We start from the raw sequence: 22,738 nt of genomic DNA on the forward strand, positions 1-22,738 counted from the left end.
TCCATATTTAGTCATAGCCCATGCAGTCCAAATTAGGCAAGGCTACTTCCCTACACTCCTAGAAAGTACAACGTGTTCTTTAAACAAACCAAACCTCCAGCAACCTGGGAATTCCCCATGCTTTTGTTTTGATTTGTCCTAGAACTCCTGCGAGCACTGAAAGAATGGCCAGTTCTTAGTGACATCTTTTATTGACGTCTTATGTCCAACCTTACGTCAAACCCGGCACCTTTCAGGTATAAATATACCAACGTAGCCAAATTTCATAATGCATACTGTTTATTGCTGGCCCTGAGGCTCTTGGTGGTATACAATGGGGTGTTGGCAGATGGTTCCCTCCCTCTTTTGTTCAGGGAGGCCACTCTCAAACACTCCTTTAGCTGAACAAACCTTCCTCGCAAAGCAATTCCTACAATGCCCTGTCCCTCATCAATGTGGATGCCAATATTCTTGCCAAAATGTAATTCCAATTCAATACTGGGTGACGGACCTTTAGAACAGCACCTCACTCTCTCACTGCGGTCTTATAAGAGTTGTTGTTTGTGTACAAATCTCCAGCACCTGTCACCCTTTGGTACCAGGAGGTGCCCCGAAAAGAGTACATTTCAGTCCATTTATATTTTCTTTGTTTTCATCCTTTATTATAACATCCACATGTGATCATAAAAGCAGCCAACGTGTTTCGTTCTTTAGAACTTCTTCAGGGCTCAAAGGGCAGAATGTAAAAATGTTATTTTTCATGATCGTTAATCCCGTAAATAGAGCAATAGATGACAGTGAATCCTGCAAAGAGACCAGCACCTGACTTGCTATCCCCCCAAAAAACTATACATATGGTGGAAATCACCCACCAGCAATGTGTGCACACTGTTAATGCACCCATTGTCTGGGCGCCATCCAATACAGGATAATAACAGTTTTAAGACAAACACAAAGGTGCACCACTATATACCACAGAAAATAGACACATAACAAATGATCAAGTCTGTGTCCATAATATTCGTTCTTCAAATTTCTTCTGTTATTCAATTTGTGTTAAAAACATTGGAGGAAAACAGCAGACGCATTTCATCCAGAAGATGGACTTCTTCAGGGCGATTAGACAATATAGGCACCTCCAAGCAATAATGTGAGAGAGGTCGTTACAGACGCAAATTTCAGACAAGATAATAAAAGTAGTTTCACCAGGGGTTGATGGAAACAATGGAAATTATTCCCAATGGATTTTGGGGAAGTCAATAAGTATGTAAAGCAAATGGGCTGGATCAGCAGTCTCACCGGAATAAGGTAAGCTGGACGTACCAGATGAATTCACCATCTCAAACCTTCAATGCGAACAAGTGGTGACCTGGCGCTATTACGGACAGAGTAACAGTGCTCTGAAGAAAAATGCGGTAACCATCTCGTGATGTGGTAGTACTTCAATAGACCAAGTCATCCCACCTCATGGCAAGAGCGAGTGACTGAAAGGTCTTGTTTAAGGTGAAATGAGGATGTACTCCTGGTAATCGCGAGAGGCTCGAAGTAGCAGTGGTCCTCTGTGATACCTGGTCTCCAACCTTCCGTTCGTCCTCACTAGAAAGAATCCCCTTTTCTTGCCAAAATGCTTTCTAATTGGCTATCACTGCTATTGCCTAATTACCTAGTCCTCCTAGATCAGGTGAATTTTATTCTAAGCAGATCGACCTCTTGTAATCTTAGATCCCTGTTCGCAGCCATGCACCAATTAAATCCAGACCTACACATGGTGGTGGTCTATTTAGACACAACCAAGGCGTTCAATTACCTAGAGTGGAGGTTTCTGTTTACAATTCTATCCAGAATGGGTTTTCCTGCTAACTTTATTCATCTGTGTTCTGCTGTTGTACCATAGTCCACCTGCCAGAATCTAACTGAAAGACCTCCTTTCCAGCTCTATTCCAGTCAGCAGTGGCACTCAACAGGGATGCTCACTATCTTTGTTTTTGTGTGCCCTGACATCGGAACCCTTGGTGTGTGAAATCAGGCCGCTACACACACAGCATGGCTTGAACTTCACACCCCTGGAATCTAATAGTGTTTCTACATATACCTTATATTTGTGTGACCCAGCCCAAAATCTCAGTCCTGTCATTTGAGAATTTTCATTATTCAAAGCACTGAATATAGGTGGAGACATCTCTGCCTTTCTTTAATGGGTTGGTTGACCCTAATGAAAATGGTAATACTGTATATGATTGAGGCACTAAGCAATGACTTGTATTGCTTTCCAGAATGTGATGGCTTTCTCTTTATGTCCTCATTTGTTTTGCTATTGTGCTATAAGTATTGTTGATTTTTTATTATTTTATTGTATCTTTTATGGCAGATTGCCGAAATAAAGATTAATGAAAGAAAGGTAATACTACTGTGTTTATAATACCTTTTGCATGATGTGTCAGTTGCTCTAACCCTGTAGTTCTTGAAACTGATGAGATCACTCATGATATTGCTTGCCTGAGTGGGTAGTCGACCAAATATTTATTGGAAAATATTAACATCGCCTTATGAACAGGGTGGCTTGCTGCACCGGACTTTAGGCTTAACTATAACTGCGCCCAGGTACACTTTGTCTACTACTGGTTGCTTCCCTCTCCCAACTTATGGTGCACTTAGCAATCAAGCATGATAGAGCACTCCCTCATTACCTGCTTGCCATGATGGGTCAGTTGCCTGAATGTAGTAGTGCCAAAACTAACTCTGTTGCCTGTAAGCAAATGGCATGGGACAGACTTGGGAGGTGAACTGCACACCCTGCCCTTTATACACCTTAACAACCACTGACATATTATCCTCTCATTCAGCTTACAGAGGACCCCCTCATAACTCCATATGCTAAAGGCATGGGCATGTGTATAATGGGAGATTTATACCCTAATGGGATTTTTATAGAACACTCAATAGTCATAGCTGGAAACAGCCACTCAACCTTGGACAGTGGTGATAGGGGTTTTGCCTTATTTATAAGGCAGCATTAAGCCACTTAAGGTGGCTTAATGCTGCCTTGTAAAAAAGGGCCCTTTTCACGCTATGCTTAGATTACTAGGGTTGGGCAGTGGGTGTTGCGGTGGGTGTTCCACCGCAACACAGGCAGCAGGTCAACTCTTCAGGGCAGCAGTCCAGCAAAGAGGATGTCCTTTCAGCAGCACAGCAGTCCTTCCTCCTTGCAAAAAATCTATGGGTGAAGAAGTGTACTGAAGAATTGGTGTCTGGGATCCAATGCTTATACCTGGGCTTTCTTTTGAAATGAGAAAAACTCATAGAACTCCACAGGGTTTTTGATTATCCCTGTCCTGTCTCCAGACTAACTGCAGGGGGTTTGCAGACCTTTGTGGGGATTTAGGACATAGCATACTCAAGTTTAAGTAGGGCTGTGCCTAGTTTCACCCTCCAATCCTGCCAATGATGTCCCAAGAGGGCACACTGATTCTCTCTATTGTCTTTCTAGGGGGAATCCACAAAGCCCAACTACCAGTTACACCCAGTCATGTGATCCAGAGAAAGGGGGCAGGCATGAAGGTGCTTATTTACACTCCCCCTGCACTGCTTGAGCATCACCTTTTGCGACGCTTCAGTGGTGGAGATTACACAGTCATATCTATGGGGCCACACAAAACCACTATGCATGGCTTTCGATGTCCTCATAGAATGGAGTAAGGCACAGCAGCGCAAATCGCTGAATTGCCTTACTCTGTGCTTGGGAGGCATTGCGTTTGATTTTCTCATGATGCACCCATGGATTTTGACACTGCCCCAGATTTACAAGATCATGTAAACCCGGTCAAGTGCCAAATCTTTATGCCTCATGAGGTGAGACGAAACGAGGAGAAATGTACTTATTTCTCCTCGTTATTTCCTCTTTCTATGTGTGCTCCATTCTGCAGCACACATAGAAAGAATAAAATGCCTATTAGGATTGTTTCTGTGCAGGAAAGTGCCCCTTGCTGCCCAAAAACAATTCTCCCTACAACACAGCCTGCGTTGGCGTAGGATCTGAAATGGCACCAGCGCAGGGAGAAAAGGCAGAAATGCACCATATTGCATGAATACGTACATTTCTGCCTTGTCACTTTGGTGTAGTGCAGCGGAGCAAGATGACTTGCCGTGCTGCCCTACGCCAAATCCCTGTAAATAAGGGCTTAACTAGTTAAGGCAGGAAATTGCCAACTTTTGCCAAAAAGTGCAATTTTCGAAATTGTAATTTGAAATCAAACTTCACCACGAAGCAGGATTTTCAATACCAATCCCAAATACACCAGAAATTAACAGACTACTTTCTTCCTTTTGAATATTATTGCTTATTAAATGTTATAAGGTAACTCCAATGTTATCCTATGGAAGACGCAGACCTCATAGTCGTGAAAAATGAATATGAAAGTTTTTTCACAACCAGTAGATCTAAAACTTAAAAGTACATGCCCTACTTCCTAAATACATTACACATCTCCCCCTGCACTGTCCAGGGCCTACCCTTATCCTACATGTATTAAAAAGGAAGGTTTGGGCCAAACAAAAGGTTTGTTTGTCATGTTGAAATGACAGCTTAGCCATGTTTAATTGCTACTTAAGTAGGTGGAACAAACAGTGCTGCAGACCCCCAGGAGCATTTACTTTAAAGTCCCTGGGCACAGGTAGTGCCACGCCCCTAAGCACTTACAAGTTAATTAAATATGTCAATTGGGGATAAGCTATTTCTACAATTTTTTTAGGAAGAGAACACAAACACTTTGGAACTGGTTAGCAATGGTAAAGTGTGCAGAGTCCTAAAGTCAGCAAAAACAAAGTCAGCAAAATAGGAGGTCTGAAGTCAAAATGTTAAGGGTAAAACCACGCCAAGGATTTCAGGTCTATTGAGTGCCCCCCCCCCAGCTGAAAGAGGAGAGAACTGCACCCCCCCCCCAATAGTTCTCATCACTAAGGCAGGAAAACTTGGACAGACCATCAGCATTTGTGTGGTCTGTTCCAGGACGATGTTCCAATGTAAGGGCCATTCCCTGTATGGATATGGACCACCTCAACAGTTTAGGATTCTCACCCCTCATCTGCATTAGCCATCTGAGGGTCTGTTGTCTGCCTGAACCCGGTGGCGAGCACCAAACAGGTTTGGTCTCAACTTCTTCAGTGCCCAGAATCAATGCTTAATTTGTAAAAAATAATAACTGCCAGGAAACTTGTCAGGACGGCAATAAGTTGGCACCACCCATTGCCTTTGCCAGCACTGTCAATGCCAGTACCAACACAGCTACTAACCATCACAGTGCTATATGTGTGACAATTCAGACTACTCTAGGCCACCCAAAGCTATAAGAATGGCTTGGGCAACAGGTATTAGTAATTTTAAAGTATATTCAATTACTAAACAACTGATGTTGTGCTCAACCCAGAATTAAATGAACAGTGCCACCATGTTGGCCACTGTCATAAGCACTGGGGTAAAAATTAAGTGGCGGTACCGAGCACCAGAAACCACCAGTTCAAATTAAGCACTGCTCAGACCACTTCACAGGCTTCCCTTTCTATTGCACTACACCGCTATACCCTGGGAATGACAATCTACTGATGAAGGCTATAGGATGATCCAGACCCTCTTCATTTAGCTGGAAAAGTACATCCTCTATGCCAGGCTCAGAGGTGTCTGTCTGCACAATGAATTATCTGATGAATTTAGGGGACTTGAGTACAGGTGCTGTGTACATGGCCTTCTTCAGGGTGTCAAAAGCATTCTGCCACGTCTCCCTCCAGATCACCTGTCTGGACTTCTTCTTAGAAGTCAGCTCTGTCAAGGGAGCAACAATGGTGCCATACCCCTTGATAAATCTCCTCTAGTATCCAGTGAGGCATAGGAAAGCTCTTACCTCCGTCTGGGTCTTACAGGTTTTCCAAGCCAGAACCTTTCCTCCTCCCACTTGGTGTCTGATGTAGACCACTGAACCCTGCCCTATCTGGCACTGCAGAGCCTGAAGCACTCCCTGAGATGGTTAATATGGTCCTCCCAGCTGTAATGGATGACCTCAATGTCATCTAGGTAAGTGGTACTGAACCTAGCCAGGACCTGGTCACCAACATCTGGAAAGGGACAAGGGCTTTCTTCAATCTGAAGGTCATTACCGGAAACTGGAAATGTGCTTCTGTAGTAGAGAACACAGACTTCTTTTTCGTCCCCTTGGTCAAGGCAATCGTTCAGAACCCAGATGTCAAGTTGAACGTGCTGAGGAACTTAGTAGCTTCCAATTGATCCATGAGCTCATCAGCTTGGGAGATGGAGTGTGCATCAGTTTTGGCGACAGCATTGAGTACCCCGTAATCCACACACACCCTAAGTTCTGGGGTGGTACCTGAAGGAGCTGCCTTGGAGACCATGGGCTGAACCAAGGACTGTTTGAGGGTTCAGTGACCCCTAGCTCCATAATGTGGTAGATTTCCTCCTTTATGCTGGCCCTCACCTTATCAGATAGCCTGTTTAGATGTTACTCTTCACAGGTATACTGTCCCCTGAATTAACATCATGGGCATACCATGTAGTGAGTCTTAAGCAAGGGCAAACATCGTGCAAAACTGAACGTGCAACTGGTGGCGGTCCTTCTGCTGCTTCAGGGTCAAAGTAGAGGAGAGGCTGACACACTCTGCTGACCCTTCTGCTCCTTGGAAGAAAAGAGGCCAGGGAGAGGTTCACTCTCCTCTTCTACTCCATCATCCGTATCCAGAGCATGGGTACTTCAGACCTCTTGAAGTGGGGTTTGAGGTGAATGACATGCAAAACCCTTAAAGGCTTCCTGGCAGTTTTGAGGTTCACCTGGTAGGTTACTTCACTTTTGCGCTCATTCCCCTCATAGGGCCCTGATCATCTGTCTTGTAGGGCTGTGTGCTCCACATACTCAATCATCTACATTTTAAACTCACCAGAGTGGCCATCTGGTCATACCACAATTTCATGACCTCCTGACTGCTTCTAGATTCTCCTCTTTGACCTCCTTCCAGAGGTGCTTCATCTCAATATGGAGTGCCAGCATGTAGCTGACCACATCCTGTGGGGCTTTCTTGGGAGCTTGCTCCCACCCCTCTTTCACTAGGCTGAGAGGCCCTCTCACAGAGTGCCCATACAGAAGTTCAAAGGAGCTTAATCCAGCTCCCATCTACAGTACCTCCCTGTATGAGAACAACAGGTATGGCAGGAGGTAATCCCACTTCTGCCTTCAGGGCTTAGATAGGCCCATGATCATGCCTTTTAGGGTAGTCTTGATCCTTTCAACAAGCCCATTAGTTTGTGGTTGGTAGGGTGTGGAGAACATATAGGTTACCGCACTTTATGTACGCATACATGAAGTTCCTACCTTGGTCAGATATGACCTCTTTGGGGAACCCCACATGGGTAAAGATCCCCATTGGTGCCCTGGCCACTAAGGGAGCAGTCACTGACCTCAGAGTTTTAGCCTCCGGGTACCAGGTAGCATGGTCCACCAAGACCAGTATGAACCTGTAGCGAAGGGCTGTCTTGAGGTCCAGAGGCACAACAATGTTGTTGCCCACTCATTTAAAGGGAGTGCAAATGACAGGGAATGGCTGCAAGGGAGCCTTGTACTTCCTGCCTGATGTGTCACTGGCCTGGCAGGAAGGCCATGACCTGCAGAACACACATGAAGCCATCCTCATCCAGGACTAATTAAAGTGGTTGACAAGCCTTTTGAAGGCTTTGTCCTGCCCTTGATAACCTGCCAGGGGAACATCATGAGCCAGCTCCAGTAGGCTGGCCCTGTACCACTGGGTGACCAGAAACAAAGAGGTTGCACCAGGCTCTGGAACATTAGGCTCACTTTTTAGGAGACCATTCTCCCAATAGATCAGGTGATCACCAGAGGTATAACGAGTGCCTGGGCTTTGACCTGCTGCCATAGGCCCTCAAGAGTAGGGCAGTCCATCTGCGCAATGAATAACTTCTTCCTGGTGGGATCGCCTTCCTTTTTACAGTTGCTCAGTTCAGATAGGTTCCCCAGGGTGGCAATGTCCTCCACCGCAGGCTCTGGGTCATTGCCCTCAGGCTCAGCCTCCTCTCGGGTAGTGGGAGATCAGGAGCAGGATTGCAGCACCCCTTGTAGTTCCTCTTTTTGACAGGTCCATATGCCATTCTTCTAGGCTACAGGTACTCGTGACTACCCTCCTGGGCGGCCATGGAGGGTTTGTTCAGGCACAACCCCTTAGAAAACCCTAACATCTCCAGGAGTGACCTGAGCTCTATCTCCAACCAGATGGTGTGCTCTAGGTCGTTGCCAAACAGACAATCCACAGCCACGGACAGCTACCCACAAGGAATCTGAGACCCCCGCCCCCCACTCAAAAGAAACCAGAGCCACTGGGTAGTGAATATCATAGTTGTCTGTTGCAATAACCTGGTGGAATGCATTGGGGACGACCTGCTCTAAGGTCACCAGATGATATCTGACAGTTGTCATGCTGGCTCCAGTCTCTCTCAGCGGCTCTACCCTCTACCCATTGATGGTGAACCACTGCCTATATTTCCTAGTGTTACTAGGCATGTGATCTCTCTGCCCCATCACTCTTTCATCCAAGGACACAGGGGTAACCTCTACACTACCTCCCTTACCATCTGGAGCAGTCTCCTCCCCAAGCGCGCACTAACCCCCGGTGTCTGCCCACCCGTTGAGGTGGTGCCCGTTTGGGACATTTCGATACAAAAGGGGATGATGGACGGAGCGTTTGAACAAATCAAACACTCACCCCCAGTCAACTGATCTGGGTTTAATCCATCACCATTCTTTAGTTCACTCAGCCACCCCAGTTCAGACATGGCTATATGCAAATCAGTCTGACCCTGTGCCTCATGGGAACAGTCCAGCCCGAACTGCCAAGCCATGTCTTCCCTGGACCGGAAACAAGCATCCTGGGACCGGTTTCGGATTCATAATCCTCATCAGCAAGGCTATCTTGAATCCAGTGGCCAAGTGAACAAGGGACTCACGTCTGAGCATACCCTGCCACACTTAGGGCGAACAAAGTGATACAAAAGGGGATGATGGACGGAGCGTTTGAACAAATCAAACACTCACCCCCAGTCAACTGATCTGGGTTTAATCCATCACCATTCTTTAGTTCACTCAGCCACCCCAGTTCAGACATGGCTATATGCAAATCAGTCTGACCCTGTGCCTCATGGGAACAGTCCAGCCCGAACTGCCAAGCCATGTCTTCCCTGGACCAGAAACAAGCATCCTGGGACCGGTTTCGGATTCATAATCCTCATCAGCCAGGCTATCTTGAATCCAGTGGCCAAGTGAACAAGGGACTCACGTCTGAGCATACCCTGCCACACTTAGGGCGAACAAAGCGATACAAAAGGGGATGATGGACGGAGCGTTTGAACAAATCAAACACTTACCCCCAGTCAACTGATCTGGGTTTAATCCATCACCATTCTTTAGTTCACTCAGCCACCCCAGTTCAGACATGGCTATATGCAAATCAGTCTGACCCTGTGCCTCATGGGAACAGTCCAGCCCGAACTGCCAAGCCATGTCTTCCCTGGACCGGAAACAAGCATCCTGGGACCGGTTTCGGATTCATAATCCTCATCAGCCAGGCTATCTTGAATCCAGTGGCCAAGTGAACAAGGGACTCACGTCTGAGCATACCCTGCCACACTTAGGGCGAACAAAGCGATACAAAAGGGGATGATGGACGGAGCGTTTGAACAAATCAAACACTCACCCCCAGTCAACTGATCTGGGTTTAATCCATCACCATTCTTTAGTTCACTCAGCCACCCCAGTACAGACATGGCTATATGCAAATCAGTCTGACCCTGTGCCTCATGGGAACAGTCCAGCCCGAACTGCCAAGCCATGTCTTCCCTGGACCGGAAACAAGCATCCTGGGACCGGTTTCGGATTCATAATCCTCATCAGCCAAGCTATCTTGAATCCAGTGGCCAAGTGAACAAGGGACTCACGTCTGAGCATACCCTGCCACACTTAGGGCGAACAAAGCAATACAAAAGGGGATGATGGACGGAGCGTTTGAACAAATCAAACACTCACCCCCAGTCAACTGATCTGGGTTTAATCCATCACCATTCTTTAGTTCACTCAGCCACCCCAGTTCAGACATGGCTATATGCAAATCAGTCTGACCCTGTGCCTCATGGGAACAGTCCAGTCCGAACTGCCAATCCATGTCTTCCCTGGACCGGAAACAAGCATCCTGGGACCCGTTTCGGATTCATAATCCTCATCAGCCAGGCTATCTTGAATCCAGTGGCCAAGTGAACAAGGGACTCACGTCTGAGCATACCCTGCCACACTTAGGGCGAACAAAGCGATACAAAAGGGGATAATGGACGGAGCGTTTGAACAAATCAAACACTCACCCCCAGTCAACTGATCTGGGTTTAATCCATCACCATTCTTTAGTTCACTCAGCCACCCCAGTTCAGACATGGCTATATGCAAATCAGTCTGACCCTGTGCCTCATGGGAACAGTCCAGCCCGAACTGCCAAGCCATGTCTTCCCTGGACCGGAAACAAGCATCCTGGGAACAGTTTCGGATTCATAATCCTCATCAGCCAGGCTATCTTGAATCCAGTGGCCAAGTGAACAAGGGACTCACGTCTGAGCATACCCTGCCACACTTAGGGCGAACAAAGCGATACAAAAGGGGATGATGGACGGAGCGTTTGAACAAATCAAACACTCACCCCCAGTCAACTGATCTGGGTTTAATCCATCACCATTCTTTAGTTCACTCAGCCACCCCAGTTCAGACATGGCTATATGCAAATCAGTCTGACCCTGTGCCTCATGGGAACAGTCCAGCCCGAACTGCCAAGCCATGTCTTCCCTGGACCGGAAACAAGCATCCTGGGACCCGTTTCGGATTCATAATCCTCATCAGCCAGGCTATCTTGAATCCAGTGGCCAAGTGAACAAGGGACTCACGTCTGAGCATACCCTGCCACACTTAGGGCGAACAAAGCGATACAAAAGGGGATGATGGATGGAGTGTTTGAACAAATCAAACACTCACCCCCAGTCAACTGATCTGGGTTTAATCCATCACCATTCTTTAGTTCACTCAGCCACCCCAGTTCAGACATGGCTATATGCAAATCAGTCTGACCCTGTGCCTCATGGGAACAGTCCAGCCCGAACTGCCAAGCCATGTCTTCCCTGGACCGGAAACAAGCATCCTGGGACCGGTTTCGGTCCTCGGAAGCTTGTTTCCGGTCCAGGGAAGACATGGCTTAGCAGTTCGGGCTGGACTGTTCCCATGAGGCACAGGGTCAGACTGATTTGCATATAGCCATGTCAGAACTGGGGTGGCAGAGTGGGCTAAAGAACGGTGATGGATTAAACCCAGATCTTTTGACTGGGTGTGAGTGTTTGATTGATTCAGATGCTCCGTCCATCACCACCCCCTTTTGTACCGCGTTTGGGACATTTGGCATCCCCTTGGAGTGCCCAACATGTTGGCACTCATAGCATTTAGGAGGTGTCTTCCCTGAGGACTTATTATCAAGAAACACTTCTTTTTTTCAGGCTGGGGAGCCCTGCATTAGATCTAGTTTGAGGACCTTTAGAGAACTCCTTGTTTTTATGTTTATCTCCCCCTTCCTTCTTCTGGTGGGAATCCTGCCCATCCTTGTTGTGATACCCCTAGATACCTTCTTGTGGATTCTAGTGCTGAGTTATCAGTCCACCTCCTGGGGTCAGTGAGCTTACTGTCAACCAAGAGTTGACACAGATCTGCAAAACAAAGACTAAACATGTGCTCTCTTGCACTCACGTTGGACAGCCCTTGGTAATCCTTTAGTTCACTGCCCTTCACCCAACCATTCAGTGCCATGCAAAACAAATCCACACAGTTCACCCAGGGCTGCTGGGGCAGCTTCTGGCTGTCCCTAAACTTCTGCCTTTACTTTTGAGGTGAGGGCATACTTCCTTATAAGGGTTTTCTTCATTGGGGGATATCTCATCCTGTTCCCCTTATCTTGGTCCAGTAGGGTGTCCCTCTTCTCGCTAGGGATATGCTTCAAGGCCAGCCCCTCAATACTCCTCAGGGAACATATGTGTCTGTAAAGCCACATCATAAGCTTCAAACCACTTTCAATGTCATTCCCACAACAACAACAGACACCAGACCCAGACCTTTAGGAATGTGAACCCTCTTTGTCTCCAAAGGGTACTGTAGTTACGCAGTCACAATGAGTGCTGGACTCTGCCTGCCTGGCCTTTCCTCTAGCTTCTTCAGACTCAGTTCATGATCCGTTAACATTTTTTTCTCCTCCAAGCCTCTCTCAGCCTCCATGGCTAGTTTGTCTTCCTCCAGGGCCACATTCTTCTCCTCCAAGGCAAGTTTCTTTTGTTTTGCTTTTATTTTTAACTGGGCCATCTGCAGCCTGAGCTCTCGCTCTGAGTTCCTGTCTGCCTGCTCCTCTGGAGACAGGCATGAGAAGATACACTGCCCTCTGCTCCTGCAGGGAGCTCCAACTGAGAGGTTAAGTCATCTTCCTCAGCTGACAGCTGCATCTCAGGCTTGGTATTGAGCCCCTGCTCTGGCTCCTCCACATCATCCTCCCCATCCTGTTCCTCTGTTGTGACTAGCCTGGTGGGCCTCCGCCCATGCACATAGAGCCTTTTGTAGCTTCCCCTTATTGGTACTCCTTCTGGCAGGCAGCCACCTCTCCTTGCAAAATTCCTTCCGCTCCGCTAAACTGTAGCTCTCCAGATTGTGCAACTCAAATTAAATCTTTGCTGTGAAGCTGCAAGCACAGACCGGTAAAGGGTGAATTTTCAAAAAGTAAAAAAGCCAATCAAGGAGAATTTAAAACTCAAATTGGTCTCAGATTATTTATCAGGGACTTTTAGGGAAACACAAAATTACTGTATGGCAATGCACAAACACAAGTCTTAAGCCTTACAGTTGATCATCATGGGAAGAAATTCATTGAGGATGGTGAAACCTTATTCAAACAGTAACCACAATCCTTGCCAGGGTGAGGCATAAGCAACCCCCAAATTATTCTGTGCTCAACCCTATGGTTGCTTGGCACAGGGCAGTTAGGCATAACTTAGAGGCAATGTTTAAAGTATTTATGCAGCACTTCAAACAGTAATAAAGTGAAAGCGCAACATTAGAAAAATCCCATACAAATTTAGAACAATTTAATACATTTTAATAAATGAAGACCACAACAATAAAAATCCAATCAGTAGAACCAGAGACCTACAAGTTTAAAGATTTCAGGGATTATAACGCCCAAAAATAACAAAGCACCAACTGTGAATATCTGGTAACACCAGACCGGGGCAAAGTCATAAGTTCAGGACACCCATGAAGGAGCGCGGGCTGGCTACAGTGAACCAATTAGGCCCACTGAATAAGAGTTTGCTAAATCCTGATTGTGGAGTGTTGTGAAGTCCTGAGTCGAGCATGCATCGCACAGCCAAGGTGATGTGTCAGTTTCGAGGAGCTGTGATGTGAAGTCCTGAGTCATCGTCGGGGATCCTGTCTATGAGGGCTTACAATGCGATGACATGTATCAAACATGCTTCACGCGGTCAAGGCAATAAGTCGGTTCTGAGGAGCTGCAATATTGCAATGTGAGAACCTGCTTCACTGGCAAGGCTTCCATCGATGAGAGATTTACAATGCAAGGGCCTCCGTCGGAGAAGGTTCACACAGTGGCAGTTCCGATGTGGACTGCATGGTCGCTGTGGACTCCTTCCACTGAGAGAAACCTCGCTGCATGGGCAATTCTTCAGTTCTGATTGGGATTGTGCAGCACAGGAGAGGTGATGCGTCCATTCTACTGGATCCACAGATGGGCTGGCAGAGCACCTTCCGGCCTACAACCAGGGGACCATGACTGGGGTGGCACCACTTGGTTTGGTAGAACTCACAAATGTCAGAGTCCAGGAGCTGGGTTCAAAGTTGTTGGAGCCTTCTGTCCATGAGGCTCTAGTCAGGAGGCTAGCCAGCGAGCCCTTGGAGTCACTCTGGGGTGTTCTACAGATATAGGTCCAGTTCTTCTCATCTGGGCAAGAGGGTTGTAGGCATCAGGTCAGCATAATAGGGCAGCAGTTCTTCAGAATAGATGTCCAACAGAGGTTCAGTCCTTTCAGTAGCAGAGCAGTTCTTCTTCCTGGCAGATAATCCACAGGTTCAGATATGAACTGGAGAGTTGGTGTCTGGGTATCCAATATTTATACATGGGCCTTCCTTTAAGAGGGAGAAGCTTCTAGAGGGTTCAATTTGAAGTCCACAGACTTCCTGCCTTCCCTGTATTGGCTTCAGACTAATTGCACAGGGTATATAGCACTGTGTGTAGGGGGCAGGACACAGAATTTTCAAGTGTAAGTAAGCAAGTGTAGTAGGGCTGTTCCCAGCTCTGCCCTCCCATCCTTCCAGTGATGGCCCATCCAGGCACACTTAACCTTCCTATTGTGTGTGACTGTCTAGGGGGAATACAAAAAGCCCAACTGTAAGCTACACCCCGTCATGTGACTCAGAGACAGGCTGCAGGCACTAAATGGCTAAGGGCGGAAATGGCAATTTAGTATAAATAGCATTTTCAAAATTGTAATTTAAAATCCGACTTTACCATGAGAGAGGATTTTTCATTAAAATTCCAAAGACACCAAACATGATCAGGTGACCTGCTCCCATTTGGAAACTATCACTTATTACATGTAATAAGGTAACTCCAATGTTATCCTATGAGTGGCAGACCCTACAGTAGTGTAAAACAAATTGGAGAGTTTCTTCCCTACCAAGACATGTAAAACTCAAAAGTAAATCTCCTACTTCTTAACCTCTTCGACGCGACCGCGATTCCCCCTCCGGTGCTGGGCCCTAATAAAAACGGGCGTGGTCATGACGGAACGGTTCCGTCATGAGCACAGCTCAACCGTAGCTCATGACGGAACCGTTCCGTCATGAGCGTCGAAGGGGTTAAAAACACTGCACCTTGCCCTCTGGGCTGTCCACCCTAGGGGTGACTTAAATGTAATAAAAAGGGAGCTTTAGGCCTGGCAAGGGGCTTATAATGCCAAGTCCAATTGGCAGTTTAAAACTGCTCACAGGCAGCTCGATGGGTCATGTTTTAAGGGGCTACTTAAGTGGGTGGCACATGCACAATAAGGGCTGCAAGTGCACCAGTCACATTTAGTTTATGGGCTTTGGGTACATGCAGTACTACTTTATTAGGGACATCTTCATTAATAAAATGTGCCAGTTGGGTGTAAGACAATTGTACCATGTTTAAAAGTGAGAGCACAAGCACTTTCACATGTTAAGAAGTGGTAGAGTGAACAAAGTCCTATAAGCCAACACAAATAGGTTAAGAAAACAGGTGATGTGAAGGCAAAAAGTCTGGCTGTGACCCTGTAGAGATGGGTAAGTCCAACAGCTATCAATTCTCTTCACTTGGCTTTTGCCTTAACCTTGAATTGACCTATGAAGTAGGATCTAAATCACCCAGATAATATACAAACACATTCACAGTTGGCAGAATGGCTCAGACAGTTATGAAACCTCTGCTGACTTCTGTTTCACCTTCAGATTCTAAGTGAGATTCACAGCAGGACCAACTAAGGGATGCACCCTTCCAAGGTCGATAGGTTGAGGACTATTGCATTAGGTAAGACTAATACTTATTTGAATACATTTTAGCAAACCTGTAAAATTAATTGCAGGCAAAATATTATCGTAAGTACATAAAAGGAGCTATAGGTAAACAAGCAGCCAACATCAAGGCAAGAATACAAGAAGTGTTAAAGGGAAAAAGTGATAATAAAATCAGTTGGTACAATAAGATCATCGCCTAGAGTCAGGCTACGAGACCCCCCTGTCACATGGTTAATGTACTTTATTTTAAAGGTCAGTATACCATGCTTGCCCACAGAAGACATTCAACATTATTTTCTTGCTCGCTTTACTGTTTAAATATTTTCTTCAGTTTTCTATTGCTAGGTTTTCTATATTAGCTGATGTCCCATTTTATAATAAATTACATATGCACCTATTGATGTAAATTGCTGGTCGTATGTCACAATACAGAAATATTGACTGTTTTAACTATTGTGTCATAAACATTGTTTACAAAACTATCATCCCATTGGGTGTAGATATCCTGATGGTAATTTCAATCTGACGAAATGCTTCTAAACAACATTTAGGACTTCATATTCTCAGAATGGTATTTTGGTGCCCTAATAAGTAATGGTCCCTTACACTTATGATATAGGTTTACATTTCTATCTATTAAGGAAATAAACAGGCTACAAAGATACCCTCTTCTGACCTGATCACTAACCATGAAATTGTTGAACCCAGTAGCAGCCGCTACTAAGCGTGGGTGGTGGGGGGGTTGTGGAAGGGAAGCAGAGGGTGAATACAAAAATTAAAAATAAACTTCCTTACCTGGGTGCTTCGTCTCCTCCGCGCCGCAACAGGAAGCACCCAGCCTCCCGGAATCCCCTGTCCAATCACAACGCTGCCTTAAGATTGTCCTGAGTGCCATGGTTCAGCCGTCAGACAGGGGTTTGGAGGCTTTGCATGGTCCTCATCAGGCTGTTTAAATGCAGCCTTGTGGGAAAGATGCAAAGTGCGCATGAAGGTTTGACCGACCCTCTAGGGTTGGTCAAATCGTCATGCGCACTTTAGAGTGTGCTTTATACCGCTCCCCTCCCCCCAGCCGTCTGCACTGCCCAGCCCGGCCCAACCCTCCCTGCACCCGAGCAGAAAGGAAAACTAAAATGATAATAACATTAGTTATTGTCATTTTAGTTTTCATTTTTACACTGTGGGGCAGCGCTCCTCCGCCTTAACAGAGGAGCCACCACTGGTTAAACTTGCTAGGATCCCTCTTGATGTGTTAGGAAGTACATTGCTTACTTATCAGTCTCCCTTGTAAGCAAATAAGGGTGCTGGATGCTTTTGATCACAATCCTTCAAGTCGTACATCAGTGAGTAACAGGTACCAGTGTTTCAAGATGCTTTTTATGGCATGCTGAACGCAGTGTTGTATGCTAATACATAAGTAAGGACTTCTGTGCTCCATATTTGAAAGGTATAGTCTTATTACAAAGGTTATGAAAGCTCTGAGGTTTGACAGGGAATTTCTAACAACAACACCTCCCTCTGAGATGTCTCTTACACAAACACACGCAGACACAGAAACACATACACAAACATGCATGCACACCTGTAACAATTTCAATCATCAACCGTCTGTAGACTAAGCAAAGGGAGTGCAATATGAATGTCTTTGCTCAGATATCCGAGTATAAATCAGAGTTTAAGCTGGCACATTCACAGAATGATACATATAGATCCTAAATATAGATCATAATAATTATAGCTACCGAGCTATAGAAATGCGATACTGGGGGATTAAGGTTGTGGTTTCCTGTGGAAATCAAGGATAATGTTTATGGTAACTCTTACAGTGATGGGCGTCACCCAGGTTACTGCACAGTGTGGCCCCAAGGGCCGCTTGTTTGGTTCTTGGGAGTGCCACTGGTGACCAAGCTAGATGAGCAGAATTTAAAAGGCATACTCTTTGTCTGTGAAATAAACAAGCAGTGAATCATCTACATAGAATATGTGGACCCTTTAGTTCGTGTCATTTACGATTCGTATAATGCATGCATCTACAGGACTCTAAAGCAACATACAGGTACCACGCAGCACTCTATGAAACTTCGTAATACACTCACAAATTACGCTACCCAAAGTTTTAGGCGCTATATAAAGAAATACTGATATCTACAAAATGTAACCGGGACAGCAAAGATTAATATGAATAATTGGTAAAAAAAAAAAATCCACTGAAGAAAACAACCATGGCCCTGAGAGTTTAAATGTATCATAAAAAATATCAAAGCGTTAGCTGGGATAAAAGGGAGTGCTGGACAGAACTGGAACTGACAGCTGGCTCTGTCATTCCTAGCTAGGAAGCTCAGCTCTGCGGGAGGCTGCCACTCACTCCTGTTAGAGTTCATGACATTTTTAACAGATGTATAATAAAGCCTGCTCTGAGCCAGGCAGTCACTGCTGTCCTTCAGCAGGCAAGGCTTTCTGCCACGCAGTCCAAAGCCTCCTCCCTCCCACCTCGGTAGGCCACGAAGAGAAGGCACAAACCCTTTGTGTATTGTGAGAAAAAATATATTTTTCATGAATTGTGCCTGATAGAGGCACCGAGTAGCTGTCAGAGAATGGAACAGAATAGAGAACGCACTCTTTACATCTCTCTGCTAGCAGCGACCAAAGTGATTTCTTGATTAGTCCACATGGAAAAGTGAATTTATGCACTCCTCACACTCCAACATGACCCTTGTTTCACTTCATACCAAAGGTCTCCAAGGTAGGCTGATCAACTGGCACAGGTGCAAATTCTGGACAGTGAGTGTAAAAATTCAGGACAAAGGGTCAAAATGCAGGACAGAAGATCAAAATTCAGGACACAAATTTGGGGCAAAAGGTACGTTTTACAGACACATCAGATGAGGTCCCGCAATAGGATATAAGCACATAGACAACCAACATAAGTATACATCGAAATAAATTTATATTAGGTTGGGACAATCGTACACTTCACAGTTTTTTAGTATGTGCACAGCTGTGGGCAACTGTGCAGGTCTTTTTGAGGAGACTTGTGGTGCAGCAGCCAGGGCAGCTGACTCTGGAGCGCGGGGTTTACTGTTCCATCCCCAGTGTTGGAGGCAGATTAGCTCAGCATCATGTGACTCCGGACAATAGCTCAGTTAATCTCCCCAAAAGGCCCCAGCACCTTGAAACCTTAAGGGGTGATATGTATGTGCTTTACAAGTAAGGATTATTATTATATATTATTATTTTTTGCGGCATTTCATATGATCATAATCTATTTTGTTTACAGTTCATGGTCCTGAGCAGGCATGTTTGATGAGAGAAGTGGGTGGGAAGATCTTCTCGGGTGGACTTTCTTACTAGTATCTCATATCTGAGTGCCATTGTGAGATTTAAAGCAGCATGCATAGAATGTAGCTAATTGGGACCTGCAGTGCTGGATAGAGTGCAGGCATCTGGGTGGCCAGCATTGTGTCAGATCGCTTAAGGTATTCCATGTCTGCTCGGATGGTGATGACTGGTTTAGGGGCTGGTACAGTACTGAGTGATGAATAAGACCCATAGCAGACAGGTCTTGTGTGAGGGTAAGAGCATTAAGCAGGAAAGGGAGTTATTAACCAGCCTGCATTAGCTATAATTGGCTGCAGACTGCTGAGTGTTATGGTTTTATTGTGGGCCAGAATGGTTAGATAGGAGTTGACATTACTATATAATGCCCTGGCTAGCCATATATCATCCCTCCTTATTTTAACTGTATATGGGAAATGGTATACTGATTGGGCTGTTTCATTTCTGTAAGCTGTAAACTGCAGATTCTCATTGATACACAGAAGTTTGTGACAGACTAGAAACTGTATACATTATTGAGGCATTATTGTAGGGCAGAAGGAAGCACTGTCTTTTACATACAGAACATTTTCCATTGAAATGTCAGCAAAATACCAACATGCACCTTTAATGATTAAACTATAGAGTGCACATACAATAATGTGTGAACATGTGGTTACAGCAAATATGTATCATTTAAACATTACCAAGCAAAGTGCATTGATTGTTTGGATCCTATTAAAACTCTGTTTCCAGCACACTTCTGAATTACAAACAAGGGGTCCATTTTTGGTTTCTAAACTGTTGATATGTTTTGAAACATTTGCACAGTTCATTTAAATGTTGTCTGTTGGAAAAAAAAGTGACGGCTTGCAGTCTTTGTTTGCACACAGGGCCTGATTCTGATGCTGCTCGGAAGGCCTCCTAATGGCATTTGCTCCTTCCAAATCGGATCGGGAACGTGTCTTCCTGACCCAGGGCCCAATTATGATGCGGTTAGGAACATTTGCTCCCATTGAAGTCAATGGGAGTACAACCAAATTGTATCTGGAAGCATCCAGAGGCATCGTACTCCGTTGGCCGGACTCTCCCGATCTGAGTGGGTCGGAAATCATTTCCAAACCGATTAGGTCGGGAAGCTTTCCAACCCGCATCAGAATCAGTCCCACAGTCTTTACCACCACAACAAGACTGTCAACTAGTCCACTTTACTATTCTGGGCCTGATTCTGATGCGGGTAGGAAAGCATTCCCACCTAGGGCCTGATTCTGATGCAGTTAGGAAGGCCTCCTAACCGCATTTGCTCCTTCCAAATTGGATCGGGAACATGTCTTACCTACCGAAGGCCCAATTATGATGTGGTTAGGAACATACGCTCCCATTGAAGTCTATGGGAGTGCAACCAAATTGTATCGGGAAGCATCCGGATGCATCGTACTCTGTCGGTCGGACTCTCCCGATACGAGTGGGTCGGAAACCATTTCCAAACCGATTGGGTCCGGAAGCTTTCCAACCCGCATCAGAATCAGCCCCTCTGTCTTTGACTGCAAAGTTAAAGAACGGTCAGCAAGCAGTTACATGGATGGTGCATAGGCATTCCCATGCATCTGGATATAAACCCATATTTACAAAGACTAGTAAACAAGGGTTTGTGCCAAAATGGTGTGCCTATCTGAGGTACGTGTTATGAGGAGAAATGTCTTTATTCCTCCTCGTTACTTCCTCTTTGCATGTAGCTGCAAAAGATAGGTTTCCCTTCTGGCACAAAAAATTTACTTGACCACAATGTTTTGGCACTAGCCAGCCACAAGTGCCCCAGTACTAACAGAGAATAGAACTGCACCATATCTGTGGAAAAACAGTGCTGTTGTGCTCTTTCCATTTCAAGCAACACAGCGCAGAACTTCACTTGCTGTGAGGCATGCATGAAATGTTAGTAAATATACCAATCATAAATTTGGTACATGTTTTTAGACATACATTTTGTCTTTGGCATTGTACACCCACTGTTGGACTTGGCCCTTTTGGCAGGTTCACCCCTAAACTTTTTGCTTTTAAATGTGACCTGATGTTAGTTGTTTTGGGCTTCTGCGCACTTTAGCACTGTGTCCCAGTGTAAAGTGTGTGCGCAGTCTGAGTGCGTGTGGTGAGATTGGCCTGCCCTCCCATAGGAATGCATGGGGGAGATGTGTGTCCATGGTAATTCCTGGTGTGAAAGGAGTGCAGGGGCGAGTTTGGTACGTGCAAACTCGTGAGATGAAATGCTGCGCGACAGTGTGTGCAGATTTCAGGTGACTAGTGTAGAAGTGCCACTTCTAGAAGTTGGCATGTCTGTGTGCAGTTAATGTGAATTGACTGTCTGGCTTGTGATTGACAGGAGCTGGCTGGTGTGCCTGGCTCCAGGAGTCAGGCTGGGTCTGCCCGGTGTGGAATGGGGAGATCTCCATGTATATGGGAGGGAGGAGTTGCACCTGGGACCTTAATAGGGCTGTGCCTTCCCTCCACAATGCTGGCTCCGCCCCCTGTGGTGCGTCTGATGTCCTTAGCCTGTCCTGTGTATAGGGAGAGAGGCTGAGCACAACAAAGTGCTCCAAAATCAGTTGCATCTGGTTTTCCCCTTGCCCTGCACCCTTGACACAAAGGGAATTTGTGTATAAAAAGCGTCTGTGACCCCATGTAAAGCGTTCTCTCTTGCTCCTAACTTGAGGGGGGCCTGCTGCTGCTGGGCACCAGGAGGACAGCCACTGGGGACTGCCCTGCTAGGGGACCCTGTGAGCTGGCCCCCTGGCCCAGCCTTTGCCCCCCCTGCACTCTGAAGGACTTCCCCTGGACTTTTTGTCTGTAGCGCCTGGGAGCGCTTTATTTTTCATCCTAAAAAGAGGGCACGTTGTTTGTCCTGAGGAGCGACGTCCTCGTGGGCTGCAGCGTCGGGCTGCGGTTATTTGCAAGGGGGAATCCCCGGCGTGGAGATTCCCATACTTTCGGCGCGGGTGCCCACCCCGCATATTTGCCGTGGGTTAAACCCCTAGCGGGTGCCCACCCCGCCAGGGACTTTGTGCCGAGTTTTAACCCCTAGTGGGTGACCACCAGGAACTTTATACTGATACAGGAGCCTACCCTGTATTGCTCCCAACCTTGCTAAAAGCAGCACTGCCGGCCCCGGAGTCCCAGGAGCACCGTGCCCGCTCCCCGCTGACGTCAGAGGGGAGCCGCGCTGTGATTGGTGCTCGCACCGGGAGTTGCCCGGCAACAGAAGAAGCCTGCGGGAGCCGCTGCAATGCCTGAGGTGACCCAGAAGAGGACGGGGCCTCGGCAGAAGCCAACCGGAAGTAGACGGGTTGACCTGCGGGACTCCTGAGCTAGGGAAGAGCCCCGTGGTGTGGAGACTACCCCGCGCTGGGGAACGCACCAGCAGCCAGAGCCAGGCGGGAGCCAACCCCACCGTCTGCAGCATTGCAGAGAAGGAGGACAAGTGCAGGGAGAGCACTTCTGTTTGCCGCCTGACTGGAGACTGGAGCGAGCAGTAGAGCAGCCCGGTGAGTTGGAACGGGCTGGGAGGCTCCGTGGGGGGCAGGATTGTCGCAGAGGAGGGCTGAGTGACCCTGCCTACCTCCTGAGCGGGCCCGCCATTGCGGGACGCTCCAACGTTGGGAGACCTCTTTTCCTCCTGCAAGTTGAGAGTCCCCCAAGGGGGGCTCACCGGCACAGCTGTGCCCGTTCTCTTTGTTCTGTGGGGGGCATAATTATTTTCCGAGCCCCGTGTGGCTCCA

The sequence above is a fragment of the Lissotriton helveticus genome, chromosome 11 (genome assembly GCF_964261635.1).
Source record: "Lissotriton helveticus chromosome 11, aLisHel1.1, whole genome shotgun sequence".
NCBI lineage: Eukaryota > Metazoa > Chordata > Amphibia > Caudata > Salamandridae > Lissotriton > Lissotriton helveticus.